Here is an 18,769-nt window from a genome sequence, read left to right as displayed (position 1 = left end):
GTCCCCTCTTAAATGGTGACACAATGGGAAACAAATATTTGTTTTTCACCTCCTCTTTGGTCAATCACCTGACCACCATCACCACCACCACCACTTCAAACATATAAAAGCCTGTACAGCAGCTGTCCTTTTGTCTCACTGCCTTGTCTCTCTTCTCCCCGAGAGATCCTCTGCTCCTGTTGGGGGTCCAGATCCCGAGGCATGCCCCTATGAAGAGGAAGATTTTCTCTTCTTTTAATTGAGAGATGGAACTTTCCCATCTGACTACACACGGAGCTCAATTCACTCCTAAAAGACACCTATGTCTGTTAAGTGTTTGAATAACGTTTCTGTCTCTAAAATCTCCTGTGTTTCTGCAACTCTGTGACCCAAGCGTGACAGCGTATGTGGATTTCACTTTCACCAAACAACAAATCTTTTCATTCTCGCAGATACGCCTCTTCGTAGGGAAGAAACACTACTTTTCCCTGATGGCAGCACGAATTAGATGATCTACAAGTCTCCGACTTAAAGTAAAATTCCGAACAATATATTCGATCTCTTTTTGCTGTTCCATTATTACACCGAGTAATAATTTCTGTTTGTTAGCGCTAATGTGATCTTTACTATCCTTTTTTTTTTTTGAGACATTCGAATTTTCGTACTTCCATTATCTCTAACCTGCTCTGCATGTGTACTGCGCCAACATTTTTGAATTCTTTACGATGTTCTACTTTGTCATCTACTCTTTGTCTTTTATTTCCAGCCCCAGGCATGGTTAAATCTCTTGGCACAAAGTCTTGTCTCGCGGGACATGAAAGTGTCTCTCTGAGAAAGTCACGTCTCGTCCCAGGCTAAAAAGTCTCGTATCGTCCCAAGATTTTTTTTATTATAGAGAGATCTGCAAATATTAATTCATTACATTTATATAGCGCTTTTCTCAGTACCCAAAGCGCTATCCACACAGGGAGGAACCGGGAAGTGAACCCACAATCTTCCACAGTCTCCTTACTGCAAAGCAGCAGCACTACCACTGCACCATATTTCCAAAGTCCTGTATTCACTTTTTCATTCTGGGGTGTGGACGGCGCGGTGGTGAAGTGGTTGTGCTGCTACCTTGCAGGGTTCATGTCCTGGGTCCTCCCTGTGTGGAGTTTGCATGTTCTCCCTGTGCCTGTGTGTATTTTCTCCTGGTGATCCTCCCACTGTCCAAAGACATGCACATTAAGTACATTGGCCCTAGTTGTGTGTCTTTTTTTGTTTGCTTTGTCTCGCTGGAATACACTCCAATGCTTTAACCTATTAACATAACAAAAAGTGAAGGGGTCTAAATACTTTCTGAATGCACTGTATTTATTGCAAACAAGTGTACATCAACTCCCTTCTTTTAACGTAATACTAAGCATTTTGTTGTGTAGCAAGGCTGTCAAACTCAGATCCTGGAGGCCTGCAGCTTTCTATTACTGCCACTTTCTTCATTAGTTAACTGATTAGCTGCAAGTGGAACATCCATTTTTTGTCATTATAATAATTGACTTGCGTCTCAAATTCAGAACCCTGAATTGCTTCTTTTATCCTTCGCTAGGAGCCAAATAATAATGGGATATAACATGAACTAACAACTGATCCAAATAAACTGATCTCATTTGGACCGGTGTGCCCATTATACAATATCTGTTTTAATAAAATATATCAATAGAAAAAAGAAGATATGAGAACTACTGCTAACAATCCACAGAATTAAATAACAGGTTTCTTTAACAGCAAGATTTGGCCTGTAATTAGGAAATGAGTCGGAGAGAAAACTGTGTCCCTTCAGGATTGTTTGAGCTCCCTGACTTAACTAGTAAGATGTTGGCATGCTTTGCTTCTTATCATTGTTTGACTGCTAGTTAAGTAAAAATGAAAACAAGTGCTCAGAATCTTAAAAGGCAAGTAAATAAAAATTAAGGTGAAAGAGGCCTGTGCCAATAGAAGAAGTAATTGGTGACTAATTAAGAAAGTGGTTTGAACAAAAGCTTGCAGCCACTGTGACCCTCCAGGATTAAAGTCCTGGTCCAGATGTCTTTTCCCTACAAAGAGACAGTTATTGAACATACTCAACTGAATGCTGACCTATTCCCTTGTATTGGGATTAGACATAAAGATAAAGTCCTATTTGTTGCAAGGAGAAAAACTGGACTTTTACTGAAGCTAAATAAATAATATTACAATATGACAAACAACAAACCCCCTCTCAGATATACACCAGAATGACTAAAACGAAAGACAATTTCCGACTTGGCAATCACAGACACTGCGAGTTATTATAAAGGCATATTGAGAGAGGACGTGTAGGTGATGGGTGTAATAGAGCAAGATGCAGGGGACAGGAAGACAGACTCTAACGGGAGCAGCTGAAAGAAGAAGTTGTAGGTATGAAGGATTCTGAGTTGTGTTTCTTGACACACGTGTACTGAATGATTTGTTGGCTGAAGGTCCTCGGTGCTGGTGTGTCAGAGAGAGGATGTGCAGCATTGTTCATAATGGCACTCAGTTTTGCTTTAATTCTCTCCTCCACTAACACCTCTAATGGTCTGAAAGTGTGCCTTTTCTTCTCCTAAGAATCTGCTGCTCTTCTACTGTTCTTCTGTGCTAGGAGATCACTTCAGCCTGTCATTGATGTTGACCCTCATGAAACTGTAGGACTGGACCACCTCTACATCCACTTCCTGAATAGTGACCGGACATAGAGGCTTTTTGGTGTGGTGAAAGTCAATCACCAGTTCCTTGGTGTTGCTGATGTTCAGTTGCAGACAATTCTAAACCTGACTCCAGTCCTCTGTGTCATTCCTCTTATCGATAAAACTCAAAAGTGCAGAATCTTCTGAGAATTTCTGCAAGTGACATGCCCTGGTGTTACATATAAAGTTAGATGTGTACAGGGTGAAGAGGAAAGGAGACAGAACTGTTCCTTGTGGTGCTCCAGAGTTGCTCAAATTCATATCAGAGACACATTCCTTGAGTCTCACAAACTGGACACCAGAAGCACACCCTCACAGTGTTACCAGCTTGTCCAGGTGAGATAAGCCTTGTGCAGCAAATGGATATTGGCATCCTCCACTCTATTCTTTGTCTGATAGGCAACATGCAGTTGGTCCAGGTGGTCTACCACAAGAGAACTCACACAGTCCAGGACCATTCTCTCAGAGGTATTAATGATGTGAAATGTTAAGTGCCACTGGTCTGTAGTCATTTGATGACAAATCACATACCTTCTTTAGAACTAGAACAATGTGGAAAGTAAACTGAAACTCCTGTAGAAAACCCACAAAGACACAGAGAAAATGTGCCAACTCCTCCTTGAGAGTGACCAAGAACAAAAATGCATCTCTAACATAAACTTTAATCAAAATAAAATAATTTAACTAGTGGTGCTGTGGTTATGCTGCTGCCTCACAACAAGGAGGTCAAGGTTTATGTCCCAAGTACTCACTGTGTGGAGTTTGCATGTCCACCCCACGTCCACATGGATTTCCTCCAGGTGCTGCTAAATTGGAGCGAGTGTGTGTGTGCGTGTGTATGTTCACCTTACGATGCATTGGCACCCTATCCAGGGATTGCTGGCTGGGATAGGCTTCACCTTAAAGGCAAACCCTACCCTGGATAATGCACGGAGTGTGGTGTAGTGCTTCAGGTTTTGGTCTTCAGACCCTGAGGTTGTGGGTTCAAATCGTGCTACCGACACTGTGTGACCAAGAACACTTCACTTGCCTCTGCTCCAAATGAAGAAAACAAAAGAAATGTAACCATTTGCATTCTCAAGTATTGTAAGTGGATAAAGACATCAGCTAAGTAATAATAATAATAGAAAAGGATGTATGGATAAACTAAAAATGAAAATAATTATGTGCAAATTAAAATTAAGTACCCCAAACAAGATAAATGTTTTTCTTAAAAGTCACACGGATGGAGGGGCGGGATAAATTCTAAACTTGACCATGGAGTCTAGACTTGCTCTTGGTATTCTTAGAAAGGCGCTTTATTAAAAAATGCTGTTGATCCAAGCCTAAAGGTTTATTGCTATTATGAAGTTCTCATTCAGATCAAAAGTGAATGGAATATTTTATTGGCATGCTTACTTTGATTTGAATGCCAAGGATAGCGGCTGCTTCTTATCGTGTCCTTGAAACCCAGCACTCGGACTGCGCTCAGATAGCAGAGGTACGACGAGGAGAGGAAGCGCTCACGTTCTGTACGGAGAACGCTCGCTGTCACTGTGCGGGGAGGCGGGGGCGTTGGTACACGATGATGCCACGAAGGACCTGCACAGGACTAAGTGTCTTCCAGTTTTCTCAATGATCCCTACTTATAAACAAATAAGGAAAACAAAAAAAAATCAGCGACTGCGTTCCTCGAAGTGACTCGTTTCCTGGGACGGTGACGTAGGCCGACGTCACGGACAGAGGCGGGTCTTCTGGAGCCTAGCGGTGCGCACTACAGTATAACTGACAGTTGCTCCTTTAAATCCGAAGCACCAAAAACGTTCTCATCTGGACCGGGCAGGTCGGGCGAACGAAGAGAAAGTGTAGCTTTCACACTAAGGCAGCTCAACTCTGTTCGTCTTCGGATTCGCATTCTACGTCCTCCTCCGCGCCGGAATCTCTGAACTCTGAGGTAAGTGCTTGCGGGACATTTAAACAAGCGGCTCTCTGGAGAGTCCACTGAGCTTCAGATGTCCAGTTACAGATTTGTGTATTGGTGCCATGAAAAGGTCGGCATCTATATACGTTCAAAGACACTGTCGTATCAGTGGCAATGCTCTAGCTGGGATTTGGGTTCGATTCCAAAGTCCGTGTGGAGTGTACATGTTCTCCGTGTACGCGTGGGCTGTCTTTGGATGCTTATGATTCTAAACTGTCGTCCCACGCGTGCCTGGTCCCATCTTGGTGCTTGAAGCTACACTGATAGATTTATGGGTTCCGGGAGAAAAAGATCACATAATGTCTTGACAGAGCATAATGTTGCTTTTCCCTGTCAGTAAGTTTCCCTGTCAGTAAGTACTTTTATGGCAGCTGTGACAAGGGTTTCGTTTTGTTTTCATATTTGAGATTATTTACAAGGTTGATATATTAAACAATTCCTGATTTATTACTTTATTAATATATTAAACAGCTATTATCCATTGACAAAGACATAACCTCACTCATTTGCAGAAGTGACTATTTAAAGATCGCCCCTCTGAAACCAGACTTATGAATCACACAGCTTCCCTTAAAGTGTCCCTCAATGCGTGTGCATATTTAAAACGAGAACGCCGTGTTATTAAGAGTTCAAATAGCAATGAATACATTCATTACCCCCGTGGTTCACATGTATTCGTAATATCAGGGGCGACGTGATGACTTAGTGTTAAACATTACTACCTCCCGGCTGCGGTCCCCGGTCCTGAATTTCTCATTATTTGGATGGTCATTATACGTAACCATCCCGGTATGCCCTGGAATTTCTATCGGTTTCCTTCCTTATTCCAGAGAAGCAGTTGCGTATTTGGTCTAGGATGAGCCAGAATCGCTTTCTGGATATCTGTGATGGACTGCCAGATTTTTCTTTTTTGCCCGCTGCTGACCCGATAGATTCAACTCCCCGAGCATTTGGAACGGACTTGTGTGTTCAAACAATGGACAGACTGCCATAAATAAATATAAAGATCTGTAAATATATACAGGAGGTGCTAAAATGACAAATAAAAAATATCGCCCAAAATGTCCTGTTATAATGCATGGCGATTTTCGAGTTTATGAATTATTGCTGGTATGTTGAGAAGATCAGCGATGTCATTGGCTTGCGAAAGTAAAGGAAAAAAAAAACTTGTAACGGGTGTAAGGGCAAAAAGTGGACATCCGGGAAACCCCTTTTGAAACTGGAGCAGTCCAAACTCGCACTGGGCCTGCCGGTACACGACCGTTGTGCATGTCAATGGGTCAATGTGAGAATATACCGTACAATTTCAACATATTGGGCACAACCTGATTCTCAGAAGTTTAGCACAAAACCGCACAGTTCCTGCCTCGTATCTTAACACCCGTAATCCATTGCACAACCACTTAGCTTGAGGCAGCCGCTCACGCCGCAAAGGCCAACGTCAGATTGAGAGAGAGACGTGACACCCCACGAGTGTCTTTTGAATACTTACCGGGTGACACTCTTCATCTCTACCACAAGAAATGAGAGCAGCAGGTGCTTCACATCCACGCAGCATCGAGACCAAAGTAGGAAACAGCCCTGGCTGAGAAGCCGGTACATCAAAGTAAACCCACTCTGGGCTGAGTCATTGGCTCCAATAAATCTAACATCCGGGACAGTGAAAGGAAAGCAGAGCCCGCGTGGGAAAAGCCGCGAGAACACGTGGACAACGCGACCACAATCGCGGTGGTAAGAGGAGGCCGGGGACGGCGGAGATTTTGTTGAGGTCACAGACGACAGTTCTTGATCCATCCATCCATCCATTTTCCAACCCGCTGAATCCGAACACAGGGTCACGGGGGTCTGCTGGAGCCAATCCCAGCCAACACTGGGCACAAGGCAGGGAATCAATCCTGGGCAGGGTGCCAACCCACCGCAGGACACACACAAACACACCCACACACCAAGCACACACTAGGGCCAATTTAGAATCGCCAATCCACCTAACCCGCATGTCTTTGGACTGTGGGAGGAAACCGGAGCGCCCGGAGGAAACCCACGCAGAAGGGGGAGAACATGCAAACTCCACGCAGGGAGGACCCGGGAAGCGAACCCAGGCCTCCAGATCTCCCAACTGCGAGGCAGCAGCGCTACCCACTGCGCCACCGTGCCGCCCACAGTTCTTGATTGGGCACTTTATTTTTTTTTTGCACGCAGGTGCAATGGAAGTGGCCGTTCCTCGCCGTAGTGATTTACACACTTAAAATAAAGGTGCCAGTTAGAAAGAAAATACAGCGGTTTTTCAGAGCGATGTCATAACCATCTATATTTTAAGATTCAAGATTTAGACTCTGAAAATGTTTGAACGTGTATTGGAATAAAACAGGATGCAGAGGATAGAAAGATATGGAAGAAGATGATCCGCTGTGGCAACCCTAACGGGAACAGCCGAAAGAAGATGTTCACTTTTACAGAGTCCAGTGAAGTTCTCACTTGTGTGTACACATCAACATGCATCATGCCACCACTCTCAGGCACTCAAACTAAGGCATGGGAAATTTTATTCACACCAGTGACTCTGACATGTGATGATCCGGCACACAAATATTACTCAAAATCTGAGATGTAGTGGTTAAATTTGTTTAAAAAATACGTGATGGCCTGTCCTGGAACAACCCCATTGAGGAAGATAACAGTCGTCACCCAGACCTCATTGCTGATTGCGAAAGAGCCCCAAGGTCCACCGCTGTTAGCGAGCAGAGCTAACTTACCTTAAAGCTTCTGTCTTACCTACTGAAATCATTACCTTGCATCATAAATAACCATAAATAGATGTAACAGATTTGTGGAACACCAATGGGTTCCTGATCTTAAAATGACTCTCACTGTATACAATAACACAGGCTACGTTCAGGTTTTCTTGATCTGTTAGAAAGCCTACTATGCATTAAAGATTTCTGTTTTTGTCCACATACCTTTTCAAAGCCCAAAGACCCAATGTCATATGTAAGGAACTCTGCCCGCAATGAAATTGTCAAGCAAAGGTTCAATGACGAGCCACATAACTCATTAAAGAATAATTTAAGCACCTTTATTTTTAATTGTAACAGAAATACAGTGTGGATAGATAAAACAAATATCTAAAATACTTAAAGTCCATCAGAGAAATGGACTTTTCTGTGTTTTTAATATTTGGGTGCAAATGGTGAAGCAGTGGCAAAAATCTATGAAATAGTGACTTTCATATGTGCTTATCCGTCTACATGATGTCTTTCAAACCTATGAATTATATAGCGCATTTCCTATCTATCTAAATATTATATAGTGCCTCTCCTATCTATCTATCTATCTATCTATCTATCTATCTATCTATCTATCTATCTATCTATCTATCTATCTATCTATCTATCTATCTATCTATTATATAGTGCCTTTTCTATCTATCTATCTATCTATCTATCTATCTATCTATCTATCTATCTATCTATTATATAGTGCCTTTTCTATCTATCTATCTATCTATCTATCTATCTATCTATCTATCTATCTATCTATCTATCTATCTATCTATAATAATAATAATTCATTACATCTATCTATCTATCTATTATATAGTGCCTTTTCTATCTATCTATCTATCTATCTATCTATCTATCTATCTATCTATCTATCTATCTATCTATCTATCTATCTATAATAATAATAATTCATTACATCTATCTATCTATCTATCTATCTATTATATAGTGCCTTTTCTATCTATCTATCTATCTATCTATCTATCTATCTATCTATCTATCTATCTATCTATCTATCTATCTATTATATAGTGCCTTATCTATCTATCTATCTATCTATCTATCTATCTATCTATCTATCTATCTATCTATCTATCTATCTATCTATCTATCTATCTATTATATAGTGCCTTTTCTATCTATCTATCTATCTATCTATCTATCTATCTATCTATCTATCTATCTATCTATCTATTATATAGTGCCTTTTCTATCTATCTATCTATCTATCTATCTATCTATCTATCTATCTATCTATCTATAATAATAATAATTCATTACATCTATCTATCTATCTATCTATTATATAGTGCCTTTTCTATCTATCTATCTATCTATCTATCTATCTATCTATCTATCTATCTATCTATCTATCTATCTATCTATTATATAGTGCCTTTTCTATCTATCTATCTATCTATCTATCTATCTATCTATCTATCTATCTATCTATCTATCTATCTATTATATAGTGCCTTTTCTATCTATCTATCTATCTATCTATCTATCTATCTATCTATCTATCTATAATAATAATAATTCATTACATCTATCTATCTATCTATCTATCTATCTATCTATCTATCTATCTATCTATCTATCTATCTATCTATCTATTATATAGTGCCTTTTCTATCTATCTATCTATCTATCTATCTATCTATCTATCTATCTATCTATCTATCTATCTATCTATCTATCTATCTATCTATAATAATAATAATTCATTACATCTATCTATCTATCTATCTATCTATCTATCTATCTATCTATCTATCTATCTATTATATAGTGCCTTATCTATCTATCTATCTATCTATCTATCTATCTATCTATCTATCTATCTATCTATCTATCTATAATAATAATAATTCATTACATCTATCTATCTATCTATCTATCTATCTATCTATCTATCTATCTATCTATCTATCTATCTATAATAATAATAATTCATTACATCTATCTATCTATCTATCTATCTATCTATCTATCTATCTATCTATCTATCTATCTATCTATCTATCTATTATATAGTGCCTTTTCTATCTATCTATCTATCTATCTATCTATCTATCTATCTATCTATCTATCTATCTATCTATAATAATAATAATTCATTACATCTATCTATCTATCTATCTATCTATCTATCTATCTATCTATCTATCTATCTATCTATCTATCTATACATCTATCTATCTATCTATCTATCTATCTATCTATCTATCTATCTATCTATCTATTATATAGTGCCTTATCTATCTATCTATCTATCTATCTATCTATCTATCTATCTATCTATCTATCTATCTATCTATCTATCTATCTATTATATAGTGCCTTTTCTATCTATCTATCTATCTATCTATCTATCTATCTATCTATCTATCTATCTATCTATCTATCTATCTATCTATCTATCTATCTATAATAATAATAATTCATTACATCTATCTATCTATCTATCTATCTATCTATCTATCTATCTATCTATCTATCTATCTATCTATCTATCTATCTATCTATCTATCTATCTATCTATCACCAGTTTGCTAGAGATGGCTATAGGTATCTTGTTTTGTATCACTGATTCGTTTCATCTACAGAAACTCATTTGTGTGATGCTGATTATTGATAGTCTCAGGTTTTTATCAAGCTATCTATGCTGTCTGTGTCACATCTGGACTACTGCAGCTCTCTGCTAGCTGGAGTACCAGGATGTATCACAAAGTCACTGTAGATTATTCAAAATGCAGTGGCACATCTGGTGCTCAACCCACCACGACAGGCATGTGTCACTCCTCTGTTCAGATCAATAAGTTTAAAACCCTTGATTTCTGCCTTCAGGGTAGTCAACAGGTCTGCACCCACGTATATGGAGGCAATTGTGAGGTCCTGTTCTCCTTCTCACCCACTCAGGTCTGCTGAAAAACTGTGGCTGGTGATGTCACCTCGTAATGGCATCAAGCCTCAATCCAGACTCTCTTCATGTGTAGCTCCTAGCTGGTGGAATGCTCTGCCCACCTCCATTCGAATTTCGGGCTCCTGCATTGTGTTTTATTTGAAGACTCTCCAGTTTGGTGAATTTCCTTTCTGATTGATAATGACTTTGATCGGATCGTTTAAGTGTAACTAAGCCTACATTTTGTTCTGGGGGTCTTCACTTGCGGTGATCAATTTTGTCCCCTTGTCCTGTAACACTCATTCCTAAACAGTCCCCCAAACTGATGTTTACTTGGTTATGTTGACCTCATTTGTAAGTTGCTTTAGATAAAAGCATCTGCTGAGCAAATAAATTTAAATATAAAACATGTCAGTACTTACATCTACAAGGTGACAGGACCACTGACTCACTCTGTGACCCTCATTGAGCCCCTTAAATCAGCCAGAGCTGCATATATGTGAATAAGAGAAACAGAAGTGATAAAGATGCTTGACAAGTCGTTTACTTTAGAAAGGCGCCATATGACGGAGCAGCTTGTCTGTTTTGTGCGGTTTCCTCCCACTCTCCAAAGACAAGCAGGTTAGGTGGATTGTCGATGCCATACTGGCCTGTGTGTGTGTTTGTGTGTGTTCATCTGTCCATGGATTGTTTCTACCATGAGCCCTGTGCTTGCTGGGATCGCCTCCAGCCTCCCTGAAGGATTAACCAGGTTTGGAAAATGAATGGATGGATGGATGTTTCCAATTGATGACATTCAAGTGCCACACACTTGCTGCTCAGGATGTGACCAGTGAGTCTGCTGCAGACGCTTTAAACAGGAACTTGATTTTCACTTCTCATTTAGACCTCTGTGGTCAGGCCGACGGCTTCCTTAACTTCTGTGCTGAGGTGCTCAATGGTGTTTTATTTTAGTTATTTTTCTTGAACCCATCTGGTTCTTGTCTATAAGGTGTTCAGTGTGCACCCAGACCCTATGGTGGTGTCCTTGGTTTTCCACCATCTCTGCTTTATTATTTTGATTCACCTTCACCCTCCATGATTTTTCAGGCAGTCCAGATGAAGATGAAGCCCCAAATCAATTCCATTCCCCCTTATGTGGCCTCTTGAGCAGATTTAATGACCTGCCCGTTTTTAAAAGATGACTGATTTGTGGGATTCTTCCAAAGTAAATGAAAATTGGCAAAGCCTCCAGTCTGAAGAGTTCACTCACACTGTGTGCTGCCAGCCCGTCTGTTTGTTTTGGACTCGGACTTGCTTGTGCTAAATAACAGTGCCATTCATGCAAAACACCTTGGACTGATGAGAGTGGAGCTTGCGAAATGGAATAATACTTAAAAGAGCCGCGTTTAGACATATCTGTAAATATAACAGTCACAGAACTAACTGTCAGGAACACCTGCTTATCCGGGAAATGATCTCTTTAGCCAATCATGTGGCAGCAGCACAATGCACAAAGTCCTGCAGATACAGGTCAGGCGCTTCACTTCATGTTCACATCAAGCACTAGAATGGGGGGAAAAACGTAAACCTCAGTGATTTCGACTGTGGCATGATTGTTGGTGCCAGACAGGCTGGTATGGGCATTTCTGTAACTGCTGCCCTCCTTGGATTTTCATGCACAACAGGCTCTAGGGTTTACTCAGAATGGTGCGAGAAACAAAAATACATCCATTGAGCAGAGTGGCAGTTTTGTGGACAGAAAGGCCTAGTTCATGAGAGAACTCAGAGGAGAATGGCCAGACGGGTTTGAGCTGTCAGGAAGGCTATGTTAACTCAGAAAACCACTCTGTACAACTATGGTGTGTGGAAAAGCATCTTAACGTGCACAACGTGTTGAATCCTTGAGGTGGATGGGTTTATAACAACAGACGACCAAATCAGCTTCCACTCCTGTCAGCCAAGCACAGAAAGCCGAGGCTGCAGTGAACACAGGCCTACCAAACCTGGTCAGTTGAGACTAGGAGAATGTTAACCTGCTTTAATGAATCTCAGTTTCTGCTGAAGCACACACAGATGGTAGGGTTAGAATTTGGCACCAACAGCATGAATCAATGCACTCAAAATGCCTTGTGCCAACAGTCCGGGCAGGTGGTGGTGCAATGATGTGAGGAATATTATCTTGGCACACTTTGGGTCCATTAATACCAAATCAATCATCGCGTGATTATTGTTGCTGACCATGTGCATTCCTTTATGGCCACAATTAATTGTCTTCCAGCATGACAACACATCATGTCACAAAGCAAACGTCATCTCAGACTGAACATGACAATGAGTTCAGTGATCATCAATGGCCTTCCTTCCCAGGCACCAGACCTGAGTCTAGATGACCTTTTGGATGTAGCAGAACACAAGATTCGCAGCATGTGGAGCCAGTGAAGTTTTTGTCGCCCCAAACCCCCTTCCCAATCCCCCCATACAAAATAATACATAATACATATCATACACTGCGGTGGGCTGGCGCCCTGCCCGGGGTTTGTTCCTGCCTTGCGCCCTGTGTTGGCTGGGATTGGCTCCAGCAGACCCCGTGACCCTGTGTTAGGATATAGCAGGTTGGATAATGACTGCCTGAGTGACATATGCAAAAACGAAAAAACGCCAAAAATTTTAACTAGGTTTCGAAGTAGGCTATTTGTTACGATTGAGGTATTTCAATAATGCCCCTTCGTTCTTTTTTTAATATTTCTTCCCTCGCCTGTTTCTTTTTTCTAAAAGCAGCAACGCTCTCGTTTGTTTGCTTCATCTTGAGATTGAGAGATGAATAAAATGTTAATAATGAGAATGAAGGGTTTGTCCCCGGAATACAGTAAGTCGATGGAGAGCGTCTTCGATCGGAGTAAGTCGGCGCACTGGTCAAGATTCGTGTTTGTAAAATATAACTTTGCAACATATGTATTTGTAGCAGTTTCAAACATTAACAACGATGTCATTTTTGACATAGATAACACACATTCGCTTCCCAAATCCCTATCAAACAAAATTATGGAAAAAAAAAGTCTAAACTGTCCCGTGCTAAAGTTTATTCAAAAGTGCCCTTCGGGGCGGTCCGCCCCTTCAGCCAGAGTGCAGCTGACAAATCTGCTGAACTTGCGTGATGCAATCGTGTCAACATGGACGAGAGTCTGAAAGGATCTTATGGAATCCATGCCACAAAGAACTGAGTTTGTTTAGAGAGCAAAAAGAGTCCCTAACCAGTAGTCCTAAGAATGTAATCAGTGAGTGTTTTTTGGCATCGTGAATGCGTGAGTGGCAGAGTGGCGCAGCGCTTCGCAGCTGCTCAGCCCTGTGCTCACGACTTACTTTGCACGCCACACCCCATCATGGCATGACTTCCTCATGGCTTTCTGGATACGCTGGCATGGCGAACATAAACTGGGTTGTTCTGAATGTGAGTGCGTGGGTTCTGTGGTGCGAACGATAGCGCTATAATGGCCTTATTTTAAAAGGGCTCGACAGGCGCTTGGGCTCCACCTTCACGTGCGCCCCTTTAGGACTGTTACTGCGGGAATGTACGATTGAACCGCGCTGAGCTTTTACTGAATCTCCGTTCTTGCGCTAGCAAGCTAGGATATGCGAAAAGAGCAAACGAGAGGAGCAGCCGGCAGCGGACCGATGGACTTTGGAAAAATCCAAAGAAAGTGGCACTCCCAGTGTCGATCGGATAGATAGATAGATAGATAGATAGATAGATAGATAGATAGATAGATAGATAGATAGATAGATAGATAGATAGATAGATAGATAGATGTACACTCTTCTGAGCAGTGCGGCGATAAGGCGTTTCTTGAAATGTTGCAGTTGTATCGAGTAACATCAGCATGGCAACGCGTTTAACAAAATCCTGTCTGTGAGAAAGGGCGTCCCTCCAAGGTGGCAGGAAAGTCTCTCCCCCAGAACCCCCCAACACACACACCCCTCGCGACCCCCATCTAGAGCAAGAAGTTTTAGATAACGAAACATGGCACGAATTTCTGTGCGTCTTTCTGATTTGTACTTCAGCGGTGGGAAAAACATCCCACCTAATTGTATTCTTTTGAAAACTGCGTGACGTGTTTCGATTCAGTCGCCTCCCACATCTCAGACCGTTCAGAATGTCAGAGCTGGTAGGCGTGTGGGCAGACAAAACAATCCGCTGCCAGTTTGTATATAAGAGGCACCCACGATCAGTTCCTGACGTCTTGTCTTGTCCGGGTAACCCGGCGGATGGTGTTGGTGGTGGGTGGGCTGGAGGGTTAGACGTTACTGTAAATGGCAATCAAGTCTGGAAGAGCTTCACGGTGACGTGGTGGTTTGCTCATTGTCAGAATGCAGTTCACACATTGGCAGTCGAGGAAACCAAGGGTAGATAGAAAAGTGTCAGGATTTCTTTTTAACTTTTATTTAACACATACTGCTGGGTACAGAGTAGGTCAATTCATTAGGTGACAGAGGTGGCAGCCCATGGCGCCTTACTCTGAGGGGCGCCATTAATTAAAGTAAAAGTGCGCACGCTCCGTAAGTCCGTGGTTTATAAACAAAGGGGTGCGCGCACCGGCCACTGAGGGGATCAACCCAACCGGTTGTCGACTTCCCGATATTGTCAACGAGAGGCGACGTCCGTCCACTCTGCCTAGAGCTCCAAATGGGCTTTGACTGGTGCCGGTCGGGTTGGACTGAAATTCAAACATTGGTTCAGAAAGGACGACCGATGAGTTTCATGATTGAAGTGGTTAAAACTGAGTATTAGAGAAAAGATTGGTTACATTTGCTTAGTAGACATTTTTATCCAAAGCGACTTACAACGGAGGTTAACATAATCGAGTAAACATCACTCTGGGGCACAGTTTTGAAAATTGATTACCACAAGTGAGAAGCTCAGAAACAAAATACAAGTGAGTTACACTTCCTTGATAATAAAACCAAACAGCTAATATCAGAAAGAAATTCACCAGTGGAGAGAGTCTTCAGAGGCTTCTTAAACACATGGAGGGAATCAGAATTTCAAATGGAGGTGGACAGCTCATTCCTCCATCTGGGAGCTACACATGCAGAGCCTGAACTGAGATTTGATACCACGTAGAGGCGGCATCAGCAGACATTGTTCATCAACAGAGTTGAGTTGTCGAGAAGGAGTGCAGGACCTCATGAGTGTCTCCATATTTATAGATGCTGACCTGTTGACTACTCTGTAGGCAAGTATCAAGGACTTGAACTTAATATGTGCTGCTACAGGTAGCAAAGGTAGTGATCTGAAAAGAGGAATGACACACGCTCATTTTGGCTGGTTGAACAAAAGATGTGCCAAAGCATTTTGGATTATTCACAGTTGTGTGGTGTCATATCCTGGTACTCCTGCCAGCAGACAGTTTCAGTAGTGCAGACGTGACAAGACAGGCATAGACGGCTTGATAGAAACTTGAGACTGTCTCTAATCAGCATCACAAAAATTAATTCCTGTAGATGAAATCTAACCAGTTCTACAAAACCAGATGTCTAGAACCATCTTGAACAAAGCTGTGATAGATAGATAGATAGATAGATAGATAGATAGATAGATAGATAGATAGATAGGAAAGGTACTATATAATAGATAGATAGAGTGGTGGCTCTGTGGCTAAGGATCTGCACTGGCAATCGGAAGGTTGCCGGTTCGAATCCCGTAAATGCCAATAGGGACTCTGCTCTGTTGGGCCCTTGAGCAAGGCCCTTAACCTGCAATTGCTGAGTGCTTTCAGTAGTAAGAAAAGCGCTATATAAATGCAAAAATTATTATTATAGATAGATAGATAGATAGATAGATAGATAGATAGATAGATAGATAGATGCACTCAGGGGTGGCTCTAGGCTCGTGGCAGCCCTGGGTAGAGAAAGAATCGGTGGCCCCTTTTCCCACCAATGTCAATATGGTATCTTGTGCACGGCGGATGGCCACGTCCATTGCGGACACTGCATAGCCGTCTCGTGCTCATGACACGCTTCTATATGCGCGTGTCCGTACCTTGAAAACCAAGTGTCGGCCCATGATATTCTCATTACGGCAGAACGTTATAATACTACATATAGCTTACTGCTCGGACTCGAGTGATATTAGTAAATACAGCGTACTAATTAACAAGAAACACAATGTTTTTTGGCCATATTGCCGTCAGCTCTGTCGTTATTTTCTCTTTCTGTTTTATATTCAATATATATTAGCGTGGCGGCCCCTGGGATTTGGCGGCCCTGTGCAGGTGCACAGTTTGCACATGCCTAAGGCCGCCCCTGATGCACTTCTACAGGGAGCCAACACAGTGATCATTTTCACATAATTGTAATTTAAATTTCATTTTTTTATGTTCATAACTAAAGACTCAGGTAATAATATTTACTTGTTTGGCTGACACCTTTACATTTATGAATAAAATTTCTTTTTGGTTTTCCAGTTGGAGTACAGGCAGGTCAAGGGTGACACCGTGTCAGAAACGGGATTTGAATCCACCACCTTAGGGTTGAAGTCCAAAGCCTTAACCACGACAGCACACCACACTCCTGCAGGCACAAAGACTTTGCTGTGCTCCCCTCTAATTTCAAGTCTCCATCAGTATCTGTAGTCCATCCGTCCATCCATTTCCTCAACCCATCAAAAATACAGGAGAGACACAAATTATTATCAACAGAGCACGAGGCTGGCTGTCACTAACTTTGGAAGGGATGCCCGCCTGAAACAGAGGGCACACTCACAGACCTATGCTGGGCCAAACAAGAGTCCACCAGAGACGCCCATCTAAAGCCGGTGTGGCTAGTTGATAATGGTCCACGTTCTTCAAGTTTTGCACATTTTGGACACCATCACAATGTAGATGCTATAATATTCTTCAACTCCAGCTCACTCACACTGGAGCCTATGAATCAAAACACAGGTCTTTGGGGATGTGGGAAGAAAACCAAAGTATCAGGAGGAAAATTCACACCAACATAGAGAGAACTTGCAATATTGACATTATAATAGTATTAAACCAGCTAAATCCATTTCACGGTCGCCTATCCCAGCAGCATGTGATGTAGGACAGGAAACAGTGCCAGTGCATCAAGTTTGCAGAGTGGTTCTTCAGAGCAATGCCACACGGGAGCCATTTTTGGTTGCCAAAGGACCCATCCACATGACGGTTCAGGAAGGAACCTTTTAGAGGCTCCATACAGTAAATAGCTGTGAATCAATGGTAACAGATTTGTGAAATACCAATGGCTAATGATTTGAAAATGACTGCCTATAATAACTCAGGCCAAGTCCAGATTTTCTTAGTGTCCTACTAGGTAGCCTATCATATATTCAACGTTTCATTTTTTCTACATATTAGGAAGTTTTTCAAAGGACAAAGAGCCAACTTCACATGTAGAGAACCTTTCACAGAATGAAGCGGTGCTTTGTCAAGCATGAGTTCTGTGAGGAAGCACACAATCCCATAAAGAGCAATACAATGCCATTAAAGAGCCATTATTTTTAGGAGTGTGGGTGTTAAAAGAAAGGCTAGCAACAGAACATCTGTCTGTTTTTTTTTGTGTCTTAACAGACAGAAATGAAAAAGAAAAACACATAACGGCAGAATTAAAAATAGAAAAATCGGGAAAAAATGGTTAGAAGTTTATGTTTGGAGGTATCAGTGGTAAAGGGACTTTTAAAAATGGCGTTAGTCAACAACTATTTAAATGTTTTCTCTGTAAGTATCACGACGATGACAGACTAAGGGTGTCAGATTTGCTTGTCACATTTTTCTGCTGAAGGTTCAAGTCCAGTCTGTTCACTGGCCACTGAAATTCTGTCATTTGAAATAATTGGTGTTAATATTAAAATACATAAAAATCAACATAGCAGATGGACTTATAATAACAGGAATGGCACAGACATTACATAATATGCCGTGCAAGACTTTAAAGTAACAAACCGGATGCCATACATGCAAGATGTGTTGATTACATTATTAAATATTGCAGTAATTTTAGAATTAACTCAAGAAACTGAAGCTCTCCAAGAAAAGGAAATGACCCAAGTGATGATTAGCAAATGCCATAAATGAATTTTCCACTAGACGCATGCATTGCTGTTACAAGTGTTTTCAAGACCTACAAATGCACTAACAGCCATAACTGAGAGAACAGCAAATATGAAAATCATTCTTCTAAAATGTCACAAATCCTGGAGTACAGAAATCTCCAGCTCATCACATAATTTTATTTTCACCATTAGTTGCGTTAACATACAATCAATAATTGGGTTTTCTAACAAATCACAGGATTAGAAAATACTGGAAATATTAGGAAAAAACATTGCAAAAGTTAAAAATAGCTGAGAATATAATGAATGGAAAGAAATGAACATAAAAACAATAAAGATAGTGAGTAAAGCAAAGGAAAACTCCTCAAA

General features: G+C 41.1%; 1 protein-coding gene across 1 annotated transcript in view; it reads left to right on the top strand.

Annotated features, from left to right (window-relative positions):
- Positions 1–4,428: 4,428 nt before the first annotated feature.
- zgc:152863 (uncharacterized protein LOC562658 homolog) overlaps positions 4,429–18,769 on the top strand; it is a 33,305-nt gene continuing 18,964 nt past the window's right edge. The window contains exon 1 of the mRNA XM_028797213.2: positions 4,429–4,635. The gene's annotated coding sequence lies outside the window, so the exon portion shown is untranslated. The remainder of the gene's footprint in view (positions 4,636–18,769) is intronic.

Source organism: Erpetoichthys calabaricus, chromosome 1, assembly GCF_900747795.2.
Source record: "Erpetoichthys calabaricus chromosome 1, fErpCal1.3, whole genome shotgun sequence".
Lineage (NCBI taxonomy): Eukaryota > Metazoa > Chordata > Cladistia > Polypteriformes > Polypteridae > Erpetoichthys > Erpetoichthys calabaricus.
Note: the sequence above shows the minus strand (reverse complement) of the source record. Positions and strands in the feature narration are given on the sequence as shown.